The following is a 12,902-nucleotide window of genomic DNA, read 5'->3' on the forward strand; positions in this document are numbered from 1 at the left end:
CCCTAAAACACTGGGCTTTATAGAAAAACTAGCTGATCAAGGAGCAATACATGCAGTTGACACAGTCTAAGGTGAGGGAGCAGGAAGAGAGAACTTTGGGAAGTAGTAACTGCCAAGCCTGTTGCATAAGTTTTAATTCTCATAATCCTTGGTGGAAATAAAGAAAATGAGATTCAGATTAAATTACTCATTCAAACTGCAGAGCAGGTTTCAAAGCTGCATTCAAACCTGAGTTTCAAATTGTAAGGTATATTTACGGCTTCATGGAGGCTGAGGGGGAAAAATCAACCAGTGAACCAAATGGTAAGTAAGGCATCCATCTGAAGAAAAAGACCCAGCCTCTTAATGAAAGCAGTGAACTGAAGAACAGGCCTCCCCTAGCACAGAGAGCAGAATGGTCTTAAATCAGGAAATACATAGTTCTTGCCTCTGCAGAATGATAAATAAGTGAAGTAACTGAAAATAGATATGATTGTCATGACTTACCTAGACTGTTAGGATGGTTTATGCAGCTGGAAAGAAAAGTTCTTGTATAATTAGGATTTACTCTTTAGGAGTACTATCAGTCCATTTTATTTGGATTTCTACCACTTTGGGAGGATAACATTTCTTCAAAGTGATCTATGTGTCAGCTCCTCTGATGGATTTTTCTAGAATATCCTTGTATGTTGGGCTTTATTCAGGCTGCCTTCCTAAGTGCCATAGTAATTTATATCTTGGGTTTTTTTGTCTTTTAAATATAGACAAAGATGAGTGTTTTATCTCCTTTGCAGAGATGTTTAGGGTACCTAAGAATGTCACATGTGACATCTCATTCTCCCTACCCCCACTGGCCCCGCATCCTATTGTCTCTTCAGACTTGAGAGAATCTTGCACTCTTACACTCTGATTTTTGTCTTAAGGGGAAAGTTGCAAATGAAAGATTCTTTTGCCACCAACCAGTGCCTTCTTTTCAGAATATTTTTTAAGGTAACTGATTAATTTTCTAAAGCAACTGCGTGTTTTCCTTCCACAAACTTTGTCCCTAAGAATCAGCTTCCTCATCTGTCTGCTGCCTAAAGAGATGTCTTGGGGAGGCCCGCACACACTGTGCTGGTCTGCTGTGATTCATGGCCACGAGCTGAAATCTTGGAAAGCCCATTATGCCTTGCTCTCATAGTGCGTTCCTCTGCAATCCAGGCCCAAATCTCCAGTGTGGGACCAATTAGGCAAGTTTTGTATTAAAACCACAATTGTTGATCCAACTTACTACAGCCCTGAAAAAGAGTATTTTCAAATAGATTCAGGTCGGTATCACCCTCCAAAATATGGTTGGAGAACAGGGCTTTAGAGCGTCAAGGAGAAGAGTTTGAGAAAAAGAAACGTGACCTGGAGGTGCTATTCAAGACTCACCAGCTTCCTGAGAGGAAGGGCAAATACTGAAACAAGCCCCCCCCTCCCAAAGTCTCCACAATGACAGTGGGTGAGAGGAGGTTTTCTACACCAATTTCTGCTCACTAAGGCAGCCAGAAGAATGTTCTCTGGTCATGCCACATTTCCACGGAAAATCTACTTGGTATTGCAGCTTGTTTCCAGACAGACTAGCATGAGGAGCTAAAGGTCAATTAAGGACAAGAAACAGAATTGTACCTACTCACTTTCTATCCAGTCTGGGGCCCTACCCTCCTGGCCTCAAAAAGACTGGGGAGAATGTCCTTTGGCTAGAAATGAAAAGAGAAGGTGAAAATGGAAACAGCAGCCACACCTCACTGCAGACGGCTCACCTCCCACTGGAATTTGGTATTTCATGCCTTACCTCCCCTAAGGGACCTAACGTTTAGAGCTTATAAGCGCAGCCCTCAGTTATTCAATGTGCAGCCTAGGCAAAGTCCTGTGGTAGGGTCAGGGGAGAGTGTACAGCGTGCAGTGAATCTCCCTGTCCTCCCTGGCACTTACTGTGCACTGAGGGAGGGATGCTGTGTGACAAGAACAAAAAGAGGAATGGTGGGAGGATTAAACGGAACCATATGTAGAACAAAGCCCGGTACACTGAAAAAGGACAGACACCAAGTTCCGGAAACACACTGTGATGGCTATGGTACAAGGCAGTATGTGCCCGGAAATGCTGAAACCAAGCACCATGAGGTCCACAAGAGGGGAAGCTCACATCCCCTTGGGAGAACATGGGGAAGACTTCATGAAGGACAGGATACTAGGAAGCAGGATGGTGAGAAGGGATCCATTTCCAGCTCTCACTTAGTAGCTGTGATACCTCAGGCAAGCTCCTCATCTCTAAAAGAGAGCAATTATCTTATTGGAGTATTTTTTAAAATATATTTTTATTGATTTCTGAGAGGGAGAGAGAGAAACATCGATGAGATTTCTTAGCCACCATGATTTCCAGGTTTATCATGGCCGTAACCACACCCCCTACTGGGGATCAAGCCCACAACCCACGCATGTTCCCTGACTGAGAATCGAGCTGTGACCTGGTTCATAAGTTGATGCTCACTTATTGAGCCACACCAGCCAGGCTTATTGGATTATTGAACTTAATACAGTATCTGAGAAAAAATTTGGTATGTGACAGCTATTATTATCTAAGAAGAGGAGAGGATACTTGTCAAGTACAGATGATGTGGGCGAAGTCATGGAGGTGATGGAGGCTGAAGAGTGGAATTGCATCTCTTCAAAGCTGTATTTGAAGCTCATTTGAATAATTCACACCCAAAACAGTAACTGTCACATAGGACTCAGTAAATGTGAATAAATGGATGTCCTTCAGGACCCTGAAATTGAATTATATCTCAACCCTCTCCCTAAGTCTGCAGTGGTAATTGCATTCACAAACTTTATTAAACATTTCATTATCACCCTGTTTTCCAAGCTAAAAACCCTGGAGATGACTGAGTCCTCCACCCTTCCCTCTACTTCTAAGAAGTCGATGCTAGGTTCTCAGAAATGCCTCTTGGATTTGTCATCTTCCCTCCATCCCCACTGTCTTGGTGGATCATCTCTGCTCAGCTGTTGCAGCAGCCTGTTATCTTGTCTTCCTGCCATCAGCGTGGCACAGTAGGCAGTAGATAAGCTGGAGCTCTGCCGAATGACAAGGTCTGGAGAACAGCTACAACTGCCTGCCTACGCATGCTTCCGACCAGGGGTAAAATATTTCTGACCCGCGTTTCTTCTTTTTTTTTTTTTTTTCTCTTTTTTTTCTTTTTTTTCTTTTTTGTTCTTTGACCCGCGTTTCTTAAGACTTCTTGCTCTAGCGTCTTAAATCCTTACACCCTGAGCCCAAGCCATACAGTCCCAAATCTACAACCTCCGCTGCTCTGCGCCTCTGTTGCTCTCTGTGTTTATCTTCCACTGAAGCCTTGCAAGATATTTATAAATAGAAAGTGGGTGTAAAGTTCTGCAAATGTGTCAAACAAGGCTAATTCCATCTCCATTTGAGCTTTGAAATGCCTGTCCACCTCTTCATCTTCCATCTGCTCTCAAAGTCTTTGATTCCTGCTCTCTCCTTGGTTACGGCCATGATAAACCTGGAAACCATGGTGGCTAAGAGGTGTGACCAGGAAAGAGTGTGGGAAAACTAAATGGATTCGTCATGTATAGACAACTGTGCAGAGTAAAAGCTATTGAAATAACAAATCTACTTAACACCTAATAATAGGATATTGGTTGGTGGCCTACTACATGTCCTGCCCATATATTCATTAGCTCTGACCCATAAAACAGCCATATACTGGTAAGCAGTATCACCCTTACTTTACTGATAGATTTGCCCAAGGCTGGTGAATGACAAAGCCAGGATTCAGACCCAGGCCTGCAAGCCTGGGGAATTTCTGATATGTTGTGCACATGTATTGAGTCCTACTTTTTTTTCTGCATTAAAATAGGGGAACAGATTGAAGGAGTTGAAACTTGATGAACAGGAACTCATGATTTTATAACAATAAAAGGGTCAACATTGTATATTATGGTTGCATAGTCAGAAACCCAACAAACTGGCCTAAAAAAAAAGTATTGGCTCAAGTAGCAGAAATGGCCAGTGGTTAATCCACTGGTTCGAGCAAAGGCATCAGACTCCCATCTTCATCCCATGGGTCTGCCCACCTCTGCCTGGTTTCCCTCTCAGGCAGGCTTATTCCATGTGGCAGCAACATGCCAATGGCATGTTGGGTTCTTAGAGCTTGTAATTCCAGAGAACGAGCAAATATGTCTTAGGGAAGCTCCTGGAGGACTCTGGCCTCAAACACAGGTCCATCTGTAAGCCATTCAGTGAGTCTGGAGAACTCTACTGGCCAGACCTGAGTCTCAGGCCCAGCCTAAAGGGGTCAGGATCCAGGGTCAGCCCCTCTAGAACCGTATACTTTGAGCTGGAGGGGCATGGCTCATCAAACAACTTGTTAGTAAGGGGCAGAGCAAGAATTCAGACACACCTGGGTGTGTTTGACAGCAAATCCTACATGCTTTGCACTGCAGCACATTGCTTGTCTGGAAGGACCAGACATGGAGCCTTTGGTGAGACTGAAAGATGAGCTCGTGGAAGCTGCATCCCTGTGGGAGCTCACCTTCAACTGCCCTGCCATGCTGTGAGGGCAGGATGGCACTGGGCTGGCAGGCGGCCTCTGCCCTGGCAACCAGAGTCCCTACAGCTACCTGCTGAGTGACAAATCCTTCACATGCCTCAGGGACAGGGTTCTCTCTCAGTGGGGGGAAAAACACTACCATGGAGCTGCTGCCACAACCTTCCTTCTGACCATGGGAAAGAATTGCCTCCTGGTGCTATGGGTGTAACAGGAATCACAGGAGAAAGTCAAATCAAGAAAGAGGGCATGTTAGGCATGGAATGGATGGGTGAATAAAACGTCCTAGGAAATAATTTGAAAAACAAAAATTTTAATACATTTTTATTGATTTCAGAGACAGGAAGGGAGAGGGAGAGAGAGAAACATCAATGAGAGAGAATCATCAATCAGCTGCCTCCTACTGGGGATCGAGCCCACAACCTGGTCCAGGAATCGATCCATGACCTGGTTCATAGGTCGATGCTCAACCACTGAGCCACACCGGCTGGGTTAATTTAAAAAATTTAGAGAAAAATTAGGATCCCACACTTAGAGACCTGAAGTGGGAATGTGACACAAGAGAGACAGGAAGCTCTAAAATAGGCAGTGGGGACAGCCCACGACAGAGGGAGCGCTAAAGAAACCAGTGTGGCTCTGCAGAGAGCACCTGACAGGCTCGAAAATTAAAAGGCAGGGATGGAGGTGAACCAGTGAAGCCCTTGATAAATTGAGACTTGGAAAGGATGTAGAAAGGGAAAACGTTCGTTATATTCAGACTAAGGAATAAACAGAGGAAAGGATCCCTGGGATGAGGTGTCAGGCTGGCCTTTGTTGGAAACAGGTTTTCTTCATTGTCCCCTGAGGAAAAGCATTTCTGAACTGGAATGAGTAAAGCAATACAAGGTTTAGAGGAAATTGAAACCCCAGATAAAAGAGAAGGGAAGAAAAAAAACCTAAGCACCTAGCCATTTAAAATGAGATGCAAATCCCAAGATGCCGAAATACCTTTGCAGGTAACATCCGGGAACCCTTGCCAGTGTAGCTGGTAAAAGGAAAGGCAGCACAGTGCAGAATGGCTGCAGATGTCCTGCTATTCAGAAGACAGGGGAAAGTAGGTTCTGGAAACTCTAAGTGGGCACATTTGAGGTAAAGTCCCCCAAAATTTATTCTAGAATACAATATTAAACAGAGTTTGAGAACACCTAGAAAAATAGTTGGTACCTTCACTAAGAACAGATACAGTAAATAATACCAACCATAACAAATTATTATTTATTTGGAAGGCCACTAGGAAAATTCCTTGAACATACTGTACCTTGTTTCCAGTTAGACATTGAATACCTCCTGATTGAGGAGACAATTGGGAAAACTGATCTCAGAGCGTCCAGTCAGGTGAACTCATACCTCTCCCCCAGTTGGTTATCCAGGTGATGCAAATCTGGAGAGAGGTCTTAAGTTCCATGCTTCGGGACTCTGCAGGCTCTGCACTTGGTCAGCTCAGTTATCTGTGCCTGCCACACTCACCCTGTTTGCAGATGGCACCACTTACTGAGAGCAAAAGCTAATATTTGTCTGAATCAAGATTCTAAAGCATCTTGAAACAGTGGCTAAAACCAACAGGGTGAATTTAAAAGAAGTGAAAAGCAGATGCCACTGTGTTACAATTGCCTACAGTATTCAGTACAGTAACATGCTGTACAGGTTTGTAGCCTAGAGCAATAGGCTATACATACCATCTAGGTTTATGTAACATTCCATGCTGTTTGTACAATGACAAAATCTCCTAAGGACACATTTCTCAGAATGTATCCCTGTTGTTAAATGACCAATGACAATATAGAGAAACCTTGTTACTTTTTTACTAGTTTACTACCCTAAGCTCAAATTCTGCTTAGATTCTTCACTAATTAAGCACCCAAACCTAGTTTCTTTTGTCAATTTGTCACAAATTTATTGTTTCTTTGAAAAGAATAAAAATGGCCTGCTTTGGTCATTTCTTGAGCTTCCCGTGGTCCCCCCCCAAAAAAGTGCAAAGACCTGCATTTAGGTTTTTCTTTTTAACCAGCTGCATAAGCACAGGAGGAAGGAAGTTTGGCTTGACAGTGGTGACTACGGGAAAAGGCTGAGGGCTTTCAGCCGGCCTCAGGTTGAATAGCAGCCAATAGGAATGGAGCAGCTGCTTCAAAAGATAGTGGTTCTCCCCACCCGTTTTTATTTTAGGTACAAAAGGGTGAAACAGTGAAAAGTATGTCTCTTCCCCCATAACCATTCCTCTTCCCAGGAGGCACCTGCTGTTCACAGTTTCTAGTAGATCCTCTGAAATGTATTCTATGCACATAAAAGCAAATGCAGGCTTTCTTTTTCTATTTTTACGTAAAGGGTAGCATGCTGTACATCTTGTTTTTCACTGATCAGTAAATCTTAGAGATTATTTCATATCATTATTCAAAATAATTCCTCATTCTTTTGTAAAGGATGCACAGTATTCTACTGCCAGAATTTATTTAATGGGCCCTTAGTTGCTGGACCTATAGATCATTTCCAGTGTTCTGCTATTATAAACAATGCTTCAATGAATGAATAACTTATTTCAAATGTGTTGGCATGTATCTGAAGAAGAGCTGTCTGAGAAGTAGAATCACTGAGTGAAAGGGTATACACATTTTAAATTTGGTAGATATTGTCCAGTTGTGACCACTAACAATGTATGAGTGTCAGTTTTTCCACCTCCTTACCAACAGATTGTGTTACACATTTTATTGCTCTGACAACTGAGGGGTAAAAAAAAATGGCATCTTACTATAACTTTCTTATTCTAATACTTTTTTATTGTTTATATCCTTTACCCATTTTTCTACTGAATTGTCTTTTTCTTAGAGCTCTTTGTATATTAAAGAAATTTTGTGATATTAGTTACAAATAAGTTTTCCAGTTTGTAGTTTGTCTTTTTATTTTGCTTCTGCCATGTTTTCCTTTTTTAAAAGATTTTTAGAGAGAGAGAAACATCAATGTGAGAGCGAACCATCAATTGGCTGCCTCCTGCACACTCCCTACAAAGATCCAGCCCACAACTTGGGTATGTGCCCTGACCAGGAATTGAACCAGAAAACTTTCATTGCATGGGCTGACTCCCAACCAACTGAACCACACTGTCAGGGGGCTGTTTTCCTTTTAAGCTGTATAATAAAATATATGTCCATCATTGTTTTGACTTCTGGAATATATGCTATAGTTCAAAGTTCTTCCTCACTCAGAAATTCTTTACAAATCATCAGTTGATTTTTCTCAGTACGAGTCTGGAGGCCACTGGGTTCAGCTATGTGATTCCTCTTCATGGTCCCTTGTACAGTTTCAATCAGACAGTGGCTGTGCCCCAGCCATCCTGAAGGCTTCCTCACCCGTATTGTGAGCAATTGATGCTGGAACCACAGCTGGGATCAGGGACAGTTCTTGGGGTGTAACTTGTGCAGCTGCACCAGGCCCCACACTTAGGTTTAATGCCCTGTTGTCACCACTTAAATTCTTAATTTTTGAATAAGAGGCCTGCATTTTCGTTCTGCACTGGATCTTGCCAGTTAAATAGCTGGTCCTTACTGGGGCTGTTGGCCATAACACCTACACTTTCCAGGTGGCCTGGGCTTTCTCAAGCCATGGTGGCTGGGTTACAAGTGGGAGAGTTTCCAGAAAGAGACGCAGTATCACCTTTTATAACTGAACCTAAATTCTCCTAGAAGGGAGTAGCAAGGTCACAGTGTACGAAGTGGGGAGAGAGACTGTCACAGCTGTCCTTGGAAAATGCAATTTGCCACATCTGGTCATGAGCAGGTCACTTCCCTTCCCTGGCCTCAACCACCCCATCTGCAGAAGGGCGGGGGTGGGGTGGGGGTGGGGGAGAATGTTCTCTTCCCTTCTGGGAAAAGGCCAAGGGTGAGTTGGGACCTTGATCCTGGAAGCCACTCCCAGCTTTCCCCTCCCAGTACTCAGGGGAATTGGAACCCAGTCCATCATCAGGCCAGGAGCTGACCTGGGAGCTCTGACCATTTTCTCCCCTGGAGGTCTGAAATCTCCAAGGAGGGCAGAGACTCAGCGCCCTGACATCTGTTTCTCCTGCCGGCATCTTTGCTTGGCTAACTACTCTTCTGCTTTCATTTCTCCCTTGGGGCATGTTGTCGTCTCTCTCATTAACTTCCCTTCACCTCCCTGCACGGTCCCTGGCCACTGAGGTCTGTTAATTCCCCTCTAATCCCCTGGCAAACCAGGAAGCTAATTAAATTGTGAGTTTGTGCCCTAGCCAGTTTGGTGCAGTGGATAGAGCATCACCCTTCGGCCTGAAGAGTCCCAGGTTTGATTCCGACCAAGGGCACATGCCACATGCCTGGGGTGTGAGCTCGATCGCCAGTAGGGGACATGCAGGAGGCAGCCAATCAATAATTCTCATCATTGATGTTTCTATCTATCCTCCCTTCCTCTCTGAAATCAATAAAAATATGTTTTTAAAAATGTGTGAGTTTGCCGAAACCAGTTTGGCTCAGTGGATAGAGCGTCGGCCTGCGGACTCAAGGGTCCCGGGTTCGATTCCGGTCAAGGGCATGTACCTTGGTTGCGGGCACATCCCCAGTGGGGGGTGTGCAGGAGGCGGCTGGTCGATGTTTCTCTCTCATCGATGTTTCTAACTCTCTATCCCTCTCTCTTCCTCTCTGTAAAAAATCAATAAAATGTATTTTTTAAAAAATGTGAGAGTTTGTGCGGCACCCTGTCTATCTCTGCATCTCTCTTCTCAGTCTCTCTCCCATCTGTCTCTTCCCTTTGCCTATCTTACTAGCCCTGCGCAGTTCAGATCCATCTGAACAGTGAGTATTTTCTCCCACATCTCCCTCCTCTCCACTCTTCTGTCCTGTCAGTCCTTCACTCTGCAGCCAGAGTGGTCTTCTTACAACACGCTCTGAGCACTCTCCCCTCTGCTGCAGGATAAACTGAGCTCCTTCACTCAGCATTTAAGCTACACACACCTTACCTGCCACATCATCCCTGGAAAACCCTTCCCTTCTGAACTGAGCATGCTGTTCCCAAACCCCCACTATGCCACCTGCACCCCTTTGGAGTTAGTCTTACCTTTGACTGGACCATCCATCTCACAAGGTCAGATCCCCACCGTTATTTTTTTAAAATATTTTTATTGAGAAAGGGAGAGGGAGAGAGAGATAGAAACATCTATGATGAGAAAAAAGAATAGAAACATCTATGATGAGAGAGAATCATTGATCAGCTGCCTCCTGCACACCCCCTACTGTGGATCAAGCCCACAAGCCAGGCATGTGCCCTGACCTGGAGTCTAACTGTGACGACCTTCCTGGTTCATAGGTCACTGCTTATCCACTGAGCCACACCAGCTGGGCCTCACCATTATTTAGAAATAGCCTGCTCTGTGACACCTTCCTCATCCCCCTGGTAGAATTTCCCTCTCCCTGAGCTCTCATAGCACCTCCTGATGCTGATTTCTCTCTCTTTTTAAAAAATGTATCTTTATTGTTAAAAGTATTATAGATTTCCCCTTTACCCCCTAAACCTTTTAAAATATGTTTTACTAGAGGCCCAGTGCCGGTGCACGAAATTCATGCATGGGTAGGGTCCCTAGGCCTGGCCTGTGATCAGGGCCGATCTTCCCCCGGCTGCCAGCAGTCTGCCGCCCCCCCCCTCCCCCCGCCCCACATCCTCTGCCACCCACCCCTGGTTCTCCATTCTGGCCATCAGGGCCTGCAGGCTGGGGGCAGCTCCTGCATAGAGCCTCTGCTCCCTGGTGGTCAGTGACCGGTTGTTCTGCTGTCCAGTTGATTTGCATATTATGCTTTTATATATATATATACTAGGAACCCAGCGTGCGATTTGAAATTGTGCAGCACCACCCACCCTCAAGTCGCCTGTCCAGCCCTGCCTCACTCTCCAGGCCCCGCAGCAGCCATGGCTGCTGCCAGTCTGGCCCTGCCTCCCTCTCTGGCCCTTGAAGCAGCCGTGGCCACTTCTGATCAGGCCCTCCCCCAGCGTAGGCATGCGGAGGCCCCTGCCGCCCCGCCCCCGACGCTGCACATGCAACCTCCTCCTGTCCAGTCGACTTGTTACAGCGTCCTGGTTAATTAGCATATTTCTCTATTTATATATATATATATATATATATATATATATGTGTGTGTGTGTGTGTATATATATACACACACAGATAGATATATATAGATATAGATATATATATATATATAGAGAGAGAGAGAGAGAGAGATTGATTTTTAGAGAGAGAGGAAGGGAGAGGGATAGAGAAATAGAAACATTGATGAGAGAGAAACATCAATTGGCTACCTCCCACAAGCCCCTTACTAGGGATTGAGCCCAAAACTTGGGCATGTGCCCTGACCAAGAATCAAACCAGTGACCACTTGGTTCATGGGTTGATGCTTAACCACTGAGCCACACAGGCTGGGCCATGATCTCTTTTTCACCTATGATGGTTCTTTGTCCACATCCAGCCACTCCTACTAAATGATTAGCTCCTTTAGCACAGAGTCTCCAGACTTACTCATCTCAGCTTCTACCTGACATGCCTTGAACACTTCACTGTTGTCTCCCGGCCCTAGCTGGCAATGGAGCTCCAGCCCTTGTGTATACATTCCAGGGGAGAAGAGAGACAAAAACAGTGGCCCCCCAGCTGAGTCAGTCCCTGTAAAGCATTTTCTCTCCCAATAACTTCTGCTTATATCTTGTTGACCATGCCTATGACACATTGCCTTCCTTCAAACTTAAGAGCTCGTCTCTCATTTTACAGATGGAAAATAAGGCCCAGAGAAGATTAGAGGACTAGGGAAGCTGCAGAGCATAGTGGTTAAGGACCAGTTTTGGAGATAGAAAGACTGGGTTTGAATCCTGCCCCTGCATTAACTTATTTATTTCTCATTTGTAAAATTAGGTTAATGATGCCTACCTCAAGAAGTTAAGAAAATTAAAGTATTGGGTATGAAAAAGCACTTGATGCAGTTTGAGACAGTTATTATTCATTGCCTTTGTTTCGGTTCCTCCCAAAGCAGACTTTGAGACAAAGATTTCAGAGCAGGTGGTTTATCTAGGAAGTGATCCCAAGAAGCAGGATGAGGGAGGGGCAAGTGAGACAAGGAAGGGAGGACAGCAAATAAAGCTTACAGAAACAAGTAGGTTTTCCCAATGGCCAGCTGAGGTTTCCTTCTGCTGGAGTCTGCCTGGGAATTGGGAATTGTCCCAGTGAGGGACCCAAACCTGGAGTATTTAGCCACTAACCACGGAGCCTCCTTGGTTAAGGGTTAGGGTTGCCCTGCAGGTGTTACCTCTCCACCTCCAGCCTGCCCCACGCTCACTTCCACAGCTGAGAATGCCTCCAGCGGGGCCAGGAAGCTTGGCATGTTCTGGAACTGCTGGCAGGCGACCTCTCCCTGGGCCTGGGGATGTGGGTGGGGCACTGATAGCATCTGACACTCAGTAAAAGGATCTGCTATGAAAACTGTGTGTGGCAGCTGCACAGCTAAGGAGGAGCCGGCAGGGAGTGAGGAGGAGTGGGCAGGGAGTGAGGAGGAGCGGGCAGGGAGTACACCTAGCCCAGTGCTCTTTTCTCCGAGCCCAGTGCTGCCGCAGCCTCACTTCCATTCTGGCACACCCCACGCCCACCACACAGTCTGCCCTAGACACTCCTCCTCAGTTCATGGCATTCTCTTCCTCCATGTCCCTTTCCCAGTGGCCTCCACCCGGTCCCCCCTGACTTCTCTGGAGAAACTTTTGGTGGATCCAGGGAAAGTGTCAAATGGCTTTCAGCCTGAGCCAGGCCCCTTGCTGGGATTTAATGTTCCTGCCTGAAGGCTCCTGCCTTCTTCCCTTCCTCCCCACCTTTGGAATCACACCTTCAAAAGGCACCTTCAACCTGGTGTGGCTCAGTGGCTGAGTGTCGACCTACGAACCAGGAGGTTACTGTTTGATTCCCAATCAGGGCACATGCCCAGGTTACGGGATCAATCCCCAGTAGGGGGCTTGCAGGAGGCAGCCAATTGATGCTTCTCTCTCATTGATGTTTCTATCACCCCCTCTCTGAAATATATATACATCCTATCTAATACAGAGGGAATATGCTATTTGACTGCCCCGCCTTCAAACATGGCGGCGCCCACAGCCACAAGATGGCGGTGCCCAGTCCCCTCAGCCCTGCTGCACGCCTGCCTTCGGAGTCCCCCAGTCCCCTCAGCCCCCCAGCCGCCCAGGGCCAGCCCGAGGCGCAAGCAAACCTCGGATGGCAGCTGCCCAGCCACCCAGGGCCGGCCAAGGCTTGCGCTGCCGGCAGTGGCATCA

The sequence above is a fragment of the Eptesicus fuscus genome, chromosome 13 (assembly GCF_027574615.1).
Source record: "Eptesicus fuscus isolate TK198812 chromosome 13, DD_ASM_mEF_20220401, whole genome shotgun sequence".
Classification (NCBI taxonomy): domain Eukaryota; kingdom Metazoa; phylum Chordata; class Mammalia; order Chiroptera; family Vespertilionidae; genus Eptesicus; species Eptesicus fuscus.